We start from the raw sequence: 12,083 nt of genomic DNA, 5'->3' as shown, positions 1-12,083 counted from the left end.
ATGCATTATATTTTTAGATATCTAAAATGAATTTTTACCATATTACTATAACCTATTCCAGAAAGTACAGGATCCGTGATATAGCTAGAGTCAGGGGGCCGGTGCTGTGGTGCAGCGGGTTAAAGCCCTGGCCTGCAGTGCCAGCGTTCCATATGGGCGCCGGTTCTAGTCCTGGCTGCTCCTCTTCCAATCCAGCTCTCTGCTATGGCTTGAGAAAGTAGTAGAAGATGGCCCAAGTCCTTGGGCCCCTGTACCCATATGAAAGACCCAGAAGAAGCTCCTGGCTCCTGGCTTCGGATCGGCGCAGCTCCGGCTGTTGTGGCCATCTGGGGAGTGAACCAGCAGATGGAAGACCTCTCTCTCTGTCTCTCCCTCTCTCTGTAACTCTGAGTTTCAAATAAATAAAATAAATATTTAAAATATATAGATGGAATCAGTTGTCTTTGTTCTTTATACAAGTATTTTCATGTGTAAAATTTACATGCATTAGAAACCACAGAACACCGTATTATATGTATTTATTTTTCATTGTGCTCCTCTTCGATTCATATATAAAAATTTTGTTCTGCTATTCTTTCTCTTTAGATTTAATCACCAATTTACTCTGATTTGCTATGCAGTTCCTCTGGTTGCACAATTTACTAATTTTGCTTGTCAATAAGAATGCATTTTTTTTCCTCATATGAAAGATAGTTTTGTTTGAGTTGGAATTTTGAGTTAAAAATGGTTTCATTTTTTCTCTCTAAAGAATTTTTCATTCTGTTGGTTATAAGATAATATTTTTATTCTGTTTATTTAAATTGTACATATCTGTGTTATAGTATGTGATATTTCATTGCATTTATGCATTATGTTCAATCAGATAAATTCATTTATCCTTTCAAGTATTTAACATTTCATTATGGTAGAAACATCTAATGTCCTGTCTTCTAGGGTGTTTTATTTTGGTAGGAAACTATACATTGCATTAACTTTATCTATAGTCTCCGTGCTGTGCAGTGGAAATCTAGAACATCTTTCTCCTATCTGATTATAACCTAATGCCCATCAATCAACCTTTCCCCAATCTTCCCTTAAAACTTTTCTCCCTAGTCTTTGGTAACTACCAATATGTTTTAAACTACTATGAAGAAAACTGTATTTTAGATTAGTTATGAGTGATATCATGTGATACTGTCTTTTATATTTTTTTTTTAAATCAGCTGCTGTTTTCATTTTTGCTTTCCTGGATATAATGTACTTACCTTCCTTTATATGCTTTCAAAAATATTTCCTTCATTCTAGATTTCAAAACTTTTATTCTAAAAAGCTAGGGAAAATTGATAAAAAGGAACAAAGTTTCAGGTACTTAGGGTGAACAAGATCTAGAGTTCCAATATGGTTAATATTGTGTTGGGGCTGGCATGTGGTACATAGAGCTGAGCTGCTGCTTGAGACTCTGGCTTTCCATATCAGAGTGATGGTTCAAATTCTGGGTACCTGCCACCCCGGCAGGAGAGCTGCATGAAGTTTCCTGGCTTCTGGTTTTCGTCTGGACCAGATTTTCCTGTTGTGGTCATTTGGAAAGTAAATCAGCAGTTGGAGGATCTCTCCCTCTTTCTCTGGCTGCCTTTCTTTGTGACACTCAGTCTTTCAAAGAAGCAACTCTTTCATATACTTGCAAGTTATTAGGAGAGTGGATTTTAAATGTTCTAATCACACAAATGAATGAACACCAAAGGATAATTATGTGAAATATTGGATGTGTTAATTAACTTGATAGTGGTATTATTTTACAATGCATACGTACATCAAAACATCACATTATAGAGCTTCAAATACAGAAGTTTTGTTTGTCAATTATACCTCAGTGGCGCTTAGGGGCAAATGGACTCTTGTGCTTTGTTGTCATTTTCTTTGTATTTATAAATTGAGATTTGTCGAGGTTCTTAGGTCTACCCCATTTTTTCCTATTCTATATTTCAATTCATTTGAACTTCTATTAAATGAGTTTTTAGGTCTTAGAGTTGACTGGGAATATTTTCATTTAGAAAACATTTCTCAGCTGTTCAGACTAAGTGATTTCTTTTTTTAGGACTAAAAGCCATTTTCATTAAAGGTATAACAGTCAATTCACCTGGATATTTGACAATTATAAATGTAGATGTTTCTAATAATATAGGCTCAATAGATGTAACCTGAGACTCACAAGACGGAAAGAAAAAATACACAAATCCACAATGAAAAACTGATTGAACAACAGAACAAAATGATAGCATAAATAAAGAAGCTCTAGTAACACATAACAAATTTGTTTTAATCTAAACCCTGTATCTCATCTTAGTTCACGTACTAATTGGCTATAGAATACATATTATTTCTTTTTAATTTGTTTATTAACATTAAATTTCGGCCAGTGCCGAGGCTCAATAGGCTAATCTTCCGCCTTGCGGCGCCGGCACACCGGGTTCTAGTCCTGGTCTGGGCGCTGGATTCTGTCCCGGTTGCCCCTCTTCCAGGCCAGCTCTCTGCTGTGGCCAGGGAGTGCAGTGGAGGATGGCCCAAGTCCTTGGGCCCTGCACCCCATGGGAGACCAGGAAAAGCACCTGGCTCCTGGCTCCTGCCATCAGATCAGTGCGGTGCGCTGGCTACAGCACGCCAGCTGCGGCAGCCATTGGAGGGTGAACCAACGGCAAAGGAAGACCTTTCTCTTTGTCTCTCACTCTCACTGTCCACTCTGCCTGTCAAAAAATAAAAAAATAAATAAATAAATAAATAAAAACATTAAATTTCTAAATTTTAACAAGTAAAAGACCACTGGTCAGCAGGAATATAGACAAGTGCTTTAAATATTTAAATTCCATGATGTTAATTTCACTCATATACTGTAAATTCTTGTACTCTATTTTTTAGAGGAAACATCTGATTTTTGTATTTTGAATATGGCTTATTTCACTAAGCATAGTGCTCTCCCATTGCATCCATTGTGTTTCTTTTTTTTTTAAGATTTATTTATTTATTTGAAAGTCAGAGTTACACAGAGAGTAGAGAGGCAGAAAGAGAGAGAGAGGTCTTCTCTCCGATGGTTCACTCCCCAGATGGCCACAATGGTGGGAGCTGCACCAATCTGAAGCCAGGAGCCAGGGGCTTCTTCCTGTTCTCCCATGTGGGTGCTGGGGCCCAAGGACTTGGCCCATCTTCTCCTGCTTTCTCAGGCCATAGCAGAAAGCTGAATTGGAAGTGGAGCAGCTGGTACCCACATGGGATGCTGAGCCTCAGCGCCGGCCCCCCATTGTGTTTCAAAACACAGGATTTCATTATTTTTTTCCGCTGAGTAATAGTCTATCACACACACACACACACACACACACACTCATACACTCATACAACACACCACATTTTATTTATCCAGCAGATTGAATAATTGCTACTTATTTATATTTTATTTAACAGATGTTTACATATGCTTAAAAAGCCAGTGGTTTTTTAATCTCATTTTATAAATTATAACTCTAGAATTACATTTATATTGAAATATTATTTTCATTTTTTCATGACTAACTCATTGATTTATATACTATACTCTTCTGAGTACTAGAAAAATATTAATGACACCAGCATTAATATTTTTGCTATTATATCTTGGTCATTCCTGTGTCAGTGGCTTTTGACTGTTTTGTTAAATATAGGTCACAAGTTTTTGTCTGTATGTATTCCTAATGTTTTCTTATTGTGCACTTCACATTAGGAATGTCAAGTTGTGAAATTTTTGATTTTGCTATTTTAAGCTAGGGTGAAATTAATCTAGAAATATTTCTCTACTCTGGAGTACTTGTATTGTATTTATAGTTTTTTAGTTTTCATGTTTCTCGAAAGTGGGGGATCTTTTCCATGTGTGTATAGGTTTTTCAGCAAAGTTTAGACACAGATCTTGAAACAAAATATTGTTTACCATTTTGTTGTCTGAAATTTTTTTCTTTTTCTTTTTTTTTTTTTTTTTGTTTCCAAGTCATCTGGGTACTCCAGCACTGGCCTCTTTTCATTGAGCAGGTAGACAGCAAACACATAACTGATTTCTTGCCACCCAAACCATGTAGATTGGAGAGTAGCTGTGCAAGAAAAATCACAGGACACAATCCACAGTCATTGTTTCGCCTCAGGTAGGTGTTTTTGCCCTCTTTTAATAAATTTCCCATACCTTGAAGTGCTAATTTTAATATTTTACATGGTTTCATAAATTTTATTTGTAGAAATACTAATGTGGGGGCTGGCACCATGGCTCAATAGGCTAATCCTCTGCCTGCGGTGCCAGCACCCCGGGTTCTAATCCCATTTGGGGCACCGGATTCTGTCCCGGTTGCCCCTCTTCCAGTCCAGCTCTCTGCTGTGGCCCGGGAGTGCAGTGGAGGATGGCCTAAGTCCTTGGTCCCTGCACCCGCATGGGAGACCAGGAGAAGCACCCGGCTCCTGGCTTTGGATCAGATCGGTTCACCGGCCGCAGCGCGCCGGCCATGAAAGGCCTTTGGAGGTGAACCAATGGTAAATGAAGACCTTTCTCTCTCTCTCTCTCTCTCTCTCTCACTGTCCCTCTGCCTGTCAAAAAAAAAAAAAAAAGTAATACTAATGTGGTTTTAGTTAGTCTACCATTACTGGAGACAGATCTCTAGTACTGTTTTTTTGGTATTTTTTGTTTGTTTTAATCATGAGCATGGGATTTGTAAGTTTTCCTTCATTATTGTAACTTTTAGTACATATAAATATTTTCTAAATTTCATAATTTATAAATCACAATTAGATTTTTAACAAAACATAATTTGGATATGGCATGACTTAATTATAGGATAACTACATGTTTATATTATATTTTTGATAAAATTATATATTTTTTCAAAACACTTCTGTCACTGGGGAATTTTACCATATTTTCTTGGATTGTATCAGGTTTGAAGCTAGAAATATTCATTTCAAAGTCAAAAGCAGAGTTTTGATCTTTAAGCTGAGAACTATAAAATTCTATCATGGGGATATCTTTGTCTAGGAGTACAAAACTCCCTACAGCAGTTCTCATTTATTTTTGTCTGTAAAAGTCAGCCATTTTAATATTATTTTAGAAATTAATAAATAGTTCTCTTGAAGACTTGAGATATGTAACACTATTGGTAATAGAAATATCACAGTAATATAATTTTTCCCATTTAGTTTGTCAATAATGATTAGAAGTTATTTATAGAAATTGCTGACAAACAAGACTACATTTAATACACTCATCATTGTCAGAGTTGTTAGTAACCTTGGCATATTTCCCCCATAGAATCTTGCTTCGTGTGTCACAAGGTCTAACTGAACTCACATTCAATTCAATGACAGTACCTCTGGTCAAACACCTGAAATTCTGTATAATGGGGTGATAGATTCTTTTATACACCAATTATTGGCAGATGAAAAGGGACTTTCAGTTATGGATGTGCTACATGGGCCTTTTTTACTTTTATTATTTTTAAAGAGTTATTTATTGGAGGTGGGGAGTCTGCGCTGTGGCATAGCAAGTAAAGCCACTGCCTGCAGTGCTAGCATCACATATGGGACCCAGTTCAAATCCTGGCTGTTCCTCTCCCGATCCAGCTATCTGCTGAGGCCTGGGAAAGCAGTACAAGATGGCTCAAGTCCTTGGACCCTTGCACACACGTGGGAGACCCAGAAGAAGCTCCTGGTTCCTGGCTCCTGGCTTTGGAATGGTACAGCTCTGGCCATTGCAGTCATCTGGGGAGTGATCCAGCAAACGGAAGACCTCTCTCTCTCTCTTCCTCTGTCTCTGCCTCTCTGTAATTCCGCCTTTCAAGTAAATAAATAAATCTCTAAAAAAAGGAGTTATTTATTTGAAATTTGAAGTTACAGAGAAGGAAAGCCAGAGCCAGAGCCAGAGCCGGGGCGTGGGGGGCTTGGGGGGAGGTCTTTCTTTCACTGGTTCACTCCTCAAATGGCTTCAATGGCTGGAGCTGAGCCAGGTCAAAGCCAGGAGCTTCTTTTGGGTTTCTCACATGGGTACAGGAGCCCAAGGATTCCATTGCTTTCCCAGGCATCTCAGTAGGGAGCTGGATCTAAAGTGGAGCAGCTGGGATACGAACCAGTGTCCATATGGGATGCTGGCAGTGTAGGTTGTGGGTTTGCCACTACACCACAGTGCAGGACCCTACATATGGACTTTTTAAATGTAAGGCCATTGGCCTAATGAATCATTCATACTTAAGTAGTTTTCTTGTAAAGCCATTTCCAACAAAGGAGACTTTTTAAACCATCCTGTGTTCTTTATTCTGTTTCAGATTTAAACAACTTTTAATACTTCTATTTCTCCCTGGACATGAATTTTAGGTAGACAGACTTCACCATTTTCCAGCTTTCTCTTTTCATTTTTGTTTAACCTTCTTGGAAAGTAATTTATCTTGGGGATGTCCCTCTCTGTCCAGCACGTAGGCAGGTACTGCTCCTTTGGGAATCTTTTCATCATTGTTTGGTGTTTCTCAGCTCTTGCAGCTTGATAGCCTTATCCATGTGCATTTTTCTCAGCATGGCACTGCTTATGGTAAAGTTTAGCCTTCACACCAACCATCTTCTCTGCTTTCTTTGAACGTTTATGAGCCTCCAGACTTTCCTTTTCTCTTTCTCATAGTAATCCAAACAATACCATTACACACACTGTGTAACTCAATATGTTCATTTTGTGGCATGGTGACTCTAAGAGACACCCAGAGCAGCCCCTGGATGCAAACACTGCCCTAACTCTCAGGAGTCAGAAAACCATCAGACCAGTTCTATTTATTTTCAGCATATATTATTGTCCTTAAATACTATCCCTTAATTTCTCATGTATGATGTTAAAATGTTGTGGGCTATGGGGCTGGCATTGTGGCATCGCAAGGCATTAAGCAAAGCATAAATCCATTGCCTGCAACACTGTCACTGCACGTGGATACCTATTAGTGTCCCAGTTGCTCCACTTCTGATCCTGCTCCCTGATAATGTCCTGGTAAAATCAGCTGAAGAAGACCCAAGTGATTGGGCCCCTGCACCCATGTGAGATACTTGGATGAATCTCCTGGCTCCTGACTTTGGCCTGGCCCCTCTCTGGCCATTGAGACCATCTGGAGGGACAAAATGGCAGATAGGTGGCCTCTCTCTCTTTATCTTTCTCTCTTTCTCTTTCTCTTTCTCTCTCACCTCCCTCTCTGTAATTCTATCAAATAAATTAATTTTTTAAAATGTCGTTGGTCTCATCATTTGAGGAATGAGAAGGGAATTGGTGGCAGTAAGGTAAGACTGTAGGGATGGAACTGGCAGAGTATCTCAATATTCAGCCTCTCAAACAAACCCATGTTATGGCTGCCCTTCTGCCTCCTTCCCCTTGTGCAACATTTTTTTTTCTAGGCAAATCCAGAGAGGCTGAACCATCTAAAGTGGTTATCACCTGTGGAGATGAAATTCTGGCTTCCTGGACCTACTTCGTCCATAAATTGGTAGAAAGTCCTCATTCACACATAATCTTACTCTTGCATCATTTGTATTTATGCATTTAATTTATTGTTATTTTATAAGACCACTGGAGCCAAGAAAAAGACAGACATGTAAGTTATATTACGCACTTTGCACTCATTGTCACCTTCTGCGTGGTTTTATTGTTTTAAAGTAATGTTGAGGGGCTGGTGCTGTGGCATAGCAGGTAAAGCCACCACCTGCAGAGCTGGCATCCCATATGGGCACTGGTTCCATTCCTGGCTGCTCCACTTTCCATCCGGCTCTCTACTATGGCATAGGAAAGCAGTAGAAGATGGCCCAAGTCCTTGGGCCCCTACACCCACATGGGAGACCAGGAAGAAGCTCCTGGCTCCTGGCTTCAGATTGGTGTAGCTCCGGCCATTGCGGCCAATTGGGGAGTGAACCAGTGGGTGAAAAACCTCTCTCTCTCTCTCTCTGCCTCTATTTCTCTCTGTGTAACTCTGACTTTCAAATCAATAAATAAATCTTTTTTTAAAAAGTAATGTTGAGCTTAGTAAAAAATTGTCCTTTTCTGTCAAAACTTTTGAAATAAATTTCTTTTTTGCAATGCTGTATGATTTCTTTTAAAAACACGAATCAAAATATTTTATGTGTAATCATGTTGGATTGCATCTTAACGGCCCTCTTGTTAACCTTTTAAAGCATTTTTGACTCTGTTTTGTCATCTGAAATATCATAGCTCCCTCCTGCTAGTCTGCCATCTGTGTTGACATATGGTGATTTAACATCTATAGTGTGATTTCAAAAGGATCCACTGATAGTGCATCACTATCAACCCTAATCCTAACTTAGATACCTAACCTGAGCCACCTTTTCAGGTGCAGAGGAAAACGGTTGCTTTTGCTTTTTAATTGTCCTCTGATAAAACTAAAGTTATTTGTCCAAAAGGAGAGAAAGTAAAATTTAACACAAAAATAAATGCTGGATATTTATATGCATTATCTCTATTAAATATTTTATCTATAACTTTTTTCCAGTATTACAGATAGAGACATTGAAGTAAAAATTGTTTATATCAGTGGGCTGCACAGCTAGTAATTAAGACAGATGAGACTTAACATCATAATTTATGTATCTAAAGTCATGTGCTTTTCACCACAGTGCACATTCATTTGATGAAATGAAATAATAGAAATCACCAATTCTAGTTCTTCCTATATCCTTATCCTGGGCTTATGCTCTTTATCAAGGAACTCAGCCTATCCTGGTTCAGCATTATTTCCAGAAAGGATTGTGTTTGCTATAGTCAAAAAGCAACAGGATTTTTGGAGGGTGGTAGTTGTTTCTTTTAGTTCAGCTGCCCAAAGATAATACATGGTTTTGCAATTTTCCAAGTAAAGAGAAAAAAATATATCGCTGTTAAACTCCAAGAATTTTATCTGCATTCTGGTCTGTGAGATTGACAACAGTAAGTATTAGTTTACATTACCTCCTTTTCAGAAGCTCTTCCAGTGACCTCACTGGTTAGAAGTGGGACAAGTGATCAACTTCGATACAAAGGCTGTGGAGACATGTTGCTTTATAGTAGCATTTGATTCACATTCCCTTCTTCATATCATTGTGAAGGCAACTATTGTAATGTTTTTAAATTTATATAAAATTTTGTATAGCTTATAAACATACAATGTTATTAACTATATATATATATTTAAAAATTTATTAGAAAAGTGAGAGAGAGAGAGAATCTTCAATCTGCTGCTTTATTCCTCAAATGGCCATAATAGCCAGAGTTAGGTCGATCTGAAACCAGGAGCCAGGATTTTCTTCCAGGTCTCCGAAGGGACCCAAGTACTAAGGCCATCTTCCTGCACTGTTTCCCTAGGCACATTTGCAGAGAGCTGGGTTAGAAGTAGAGAAGCCGGGACTTGAACCAACATGCTGGTGCTGCAGGTGGAGGCTTTACACACCACACTACAGCACTGGCATGTATTTGATTTCAATGATTTTTGTGCTGTATTCTGTGTTTTACTTTCACATTTGAGATTGTTCTTATGATATCAATCTGCTTTTCTGTGTATAATGCAGCCCAGTATTCTAATCATTGACTAAAATTTCATGATGTGCATCCAAATTGCACATTATGTTGCATTCAAAATTCCCTCACCTTCAGAGCAGAATCCAACTTGGTATCTGTCCTTGCATACATTCACTTTTGGAGCCTTGTGAGAAATTCTTTGGCAAGCAGATGCAGACACAAAATGTTTGACTAATTAGTACCAGGTTGCTCTCCAGAATGGTGACACTTACAAACATTCTAAACTGCCTATGAACTCTATTGTACATATTCCTGCCACCTTTTGACTACACCAGATTTCTAAAGTACACGACCTTATTAGGAAACATAGGCCTTGGTAATGGAAGCATCCCCTGACCCTGGTTCTGTGCTCATTTTCAGATGCCCTTTAACCTTGTTACTTTTCATATATCTTAAGGTTTTTACCTTCTGTTCGATATCGTCTTTTGATATTCTTTCATTTTGCTTTCTCATTTGTGTGGGGAACCGCAGGATGGCCACCTGTGGGAACTTCCTCACTTTGCTGTTTGCATGGCCTGTTGTAACAACTTGTACAAAACAAGTTAAGGAAGTGCTGGCTGCTGAGCAAAACAAGTCAAGGAAGTCCTAACCACAGGATGTCCTGAAGACACACAAACAACCCCGATGGAGCAAGATGAACTTTCGACCTGAGGCACTATGTGCCCTTCAACTTGATTGGACTGTGCCTGTATGGACTGCATGTGAACAGACTTGCCATTGGCTGGGAGCATCCTGCTAGGGGAACCTTGGGTATATAATGGGGATAGTATTGTGTAGGGGGGCTTGGCTTCTTTTCTTTCGCCTTGCATCTGGATGAATAAAGTTCCATGAGAACCGAGTAAGTAGCGATGGTGTCTTTACTACGCTGGACTCTCGCTGGCAAGCATCTGGCACATTTGAAGATCTTTATGTTTCCAGATGTTTTCAATATGCCAGGCTAAGGAATGTAAATCTGGACTGGTAGTATGGACCAGTGGGTTAAGCCATCAAATGTGACACCAGCATCTCATATCAGAGTGCCTGTCCAAGTCCTTGCTGCTCTGGTTCTAACCTAACTCCCCACTAATGTGCCCAGAAAGGCACAATAAGATGGCCCAAGTCCTTGGGCCCCTGCCACATGGAAGAGACCTGATTGATGTTCCTAGCTCCTGGCTTCTGCTTGGCACAGCCTTGGATGTTGTGGCCATTTTGGGAGAGAACCTACAAAAGGAAGATCGATTTCTCCCTCTCTCTCTCTCTCTCTCTCTCTCTCTCTCTCTCTCTCTTTCTCTCTCTCTCTCCCTCCCTCTCTCCCTCTCCTCTCCTCTTCATTCTCTATTTCAATGTTTCAAATAAATAAGTAAATTTTAAAACAAAATAAATATAAACATATTTTCTGCAACTTCTTTTATTATGCTCACTGTATGAAATGAAACAATTTAATTTGAACTAACACTATCAAAACATTGAATGAAAGTAATTAATGCTAATGCCATCAAATTTCTTTAATTTTAATTATTATTAAATTATACATTATGTAGTACACAGGGTGATTTGATGCGTTTATATATTGTGTCAAACATTTATCATTTCTTTGTGATGAGAACATTCAATTCTTTCTCTTAGCTATTTTCAATTATGTAAGTATTTCCAAATATAATCACCAATTTATTTTTTTGAGCTTCATTTAAAAAACTTTTTGGCCTTTGTTGTATCAAACTACTAAAGTCCACCTCTATTCCTTTTTCTTTTTTGGATTATGTTCAGATAAATATTTCTTTATCACAGTGAGATTAGTACTTAAAACATCCCCTTAAATTAAGAAAAAATATTTTTAAAGCTTTAAACTGGAATTATTGTGATTTTTTAAAAAAATGATTAGTTAGCTTTTTTAAAAAAATTAAGGTATACAAATTTCTTGTATTTCATATATAAATATTTCAGAAAATGGTGGTACTTTCCACCCCACTGTCCCTCCCACTTGTGCTCCCATCCTCCTTAATCATTCCTCTCCTATTCTCACTCTTAATTTTTGCAATGATCTATTTTCCATTTACTTTATACTCATTAATATAATCTTATGCTAACTAAAGAGTTCAACAAACAGTATGAAGAAATAAAACAACAATATTATTCCTCAACAGTAGAGAGAAGGGCTCTAAACAGTCATCGAATCTGAAAATAACAGTTTCACTCCAATACATTACATTTTAAGTACTCTATTAGTTACCATATATCAGGGAAAACATAGGCATCTATCTTTCTTGAAGATTTATTTATTTATTTATTTATTTGAGAGGTAGAGCTACAGACAGAGGGAGGGAGAGACAGAGAGAAAGGTCTTCCGTGATTGGTTCACTCCCCAAATGGCTGCAATGGCTGGAGCTGGGCTGATCCAAAGTCAGGAGCCAGGAGCTTCCTCCAGGTCTCCCACACAGGTACAGGGGCCCAATCACTTGGACTATCTTCCACTGTTTTCCCAGGCCATTTGCAGAGAGCTGAGTCAGAAGTGAAGCATCCCTGACTGTTAATGAACAAC

The 12,083-nt window shown here is 38.5% G+C and overlaps 1 pseudogene; it reads right to left on the bottom strand.

Annotated features, from left to right (window-relative positions):
• Positions 1-5,203: 5,203 nt before the first annotated feature.
• LOC100343285 (ribosome biogenesis protein NSA2 homolog pseudogene) overlaps positions 5,204-12,083 on the bottom strand; it is a 28,515-nt pseudogene continuing 21,635 nt past the window's right edge.

Source organism: Oryctolagus cuniculus, chromosome 2 (assembly GCF_964237555.1).
Source record: "Oryctolagus cuniculus chromosome 2, mOryCun1.1, whole genome shotgun sequence".
Classification (NCBI taxonomy): Eukaryota; Metazoa; Chordata; class Mammalia; order Lagomorpha; family Leporidae; genus Oryctolagus; species Oryctolagus cuniculus.
Note: the sequence above shows the minus strand (reverse complement) of the source record. Positions and strands in the feature narration are given on the sequence as shown.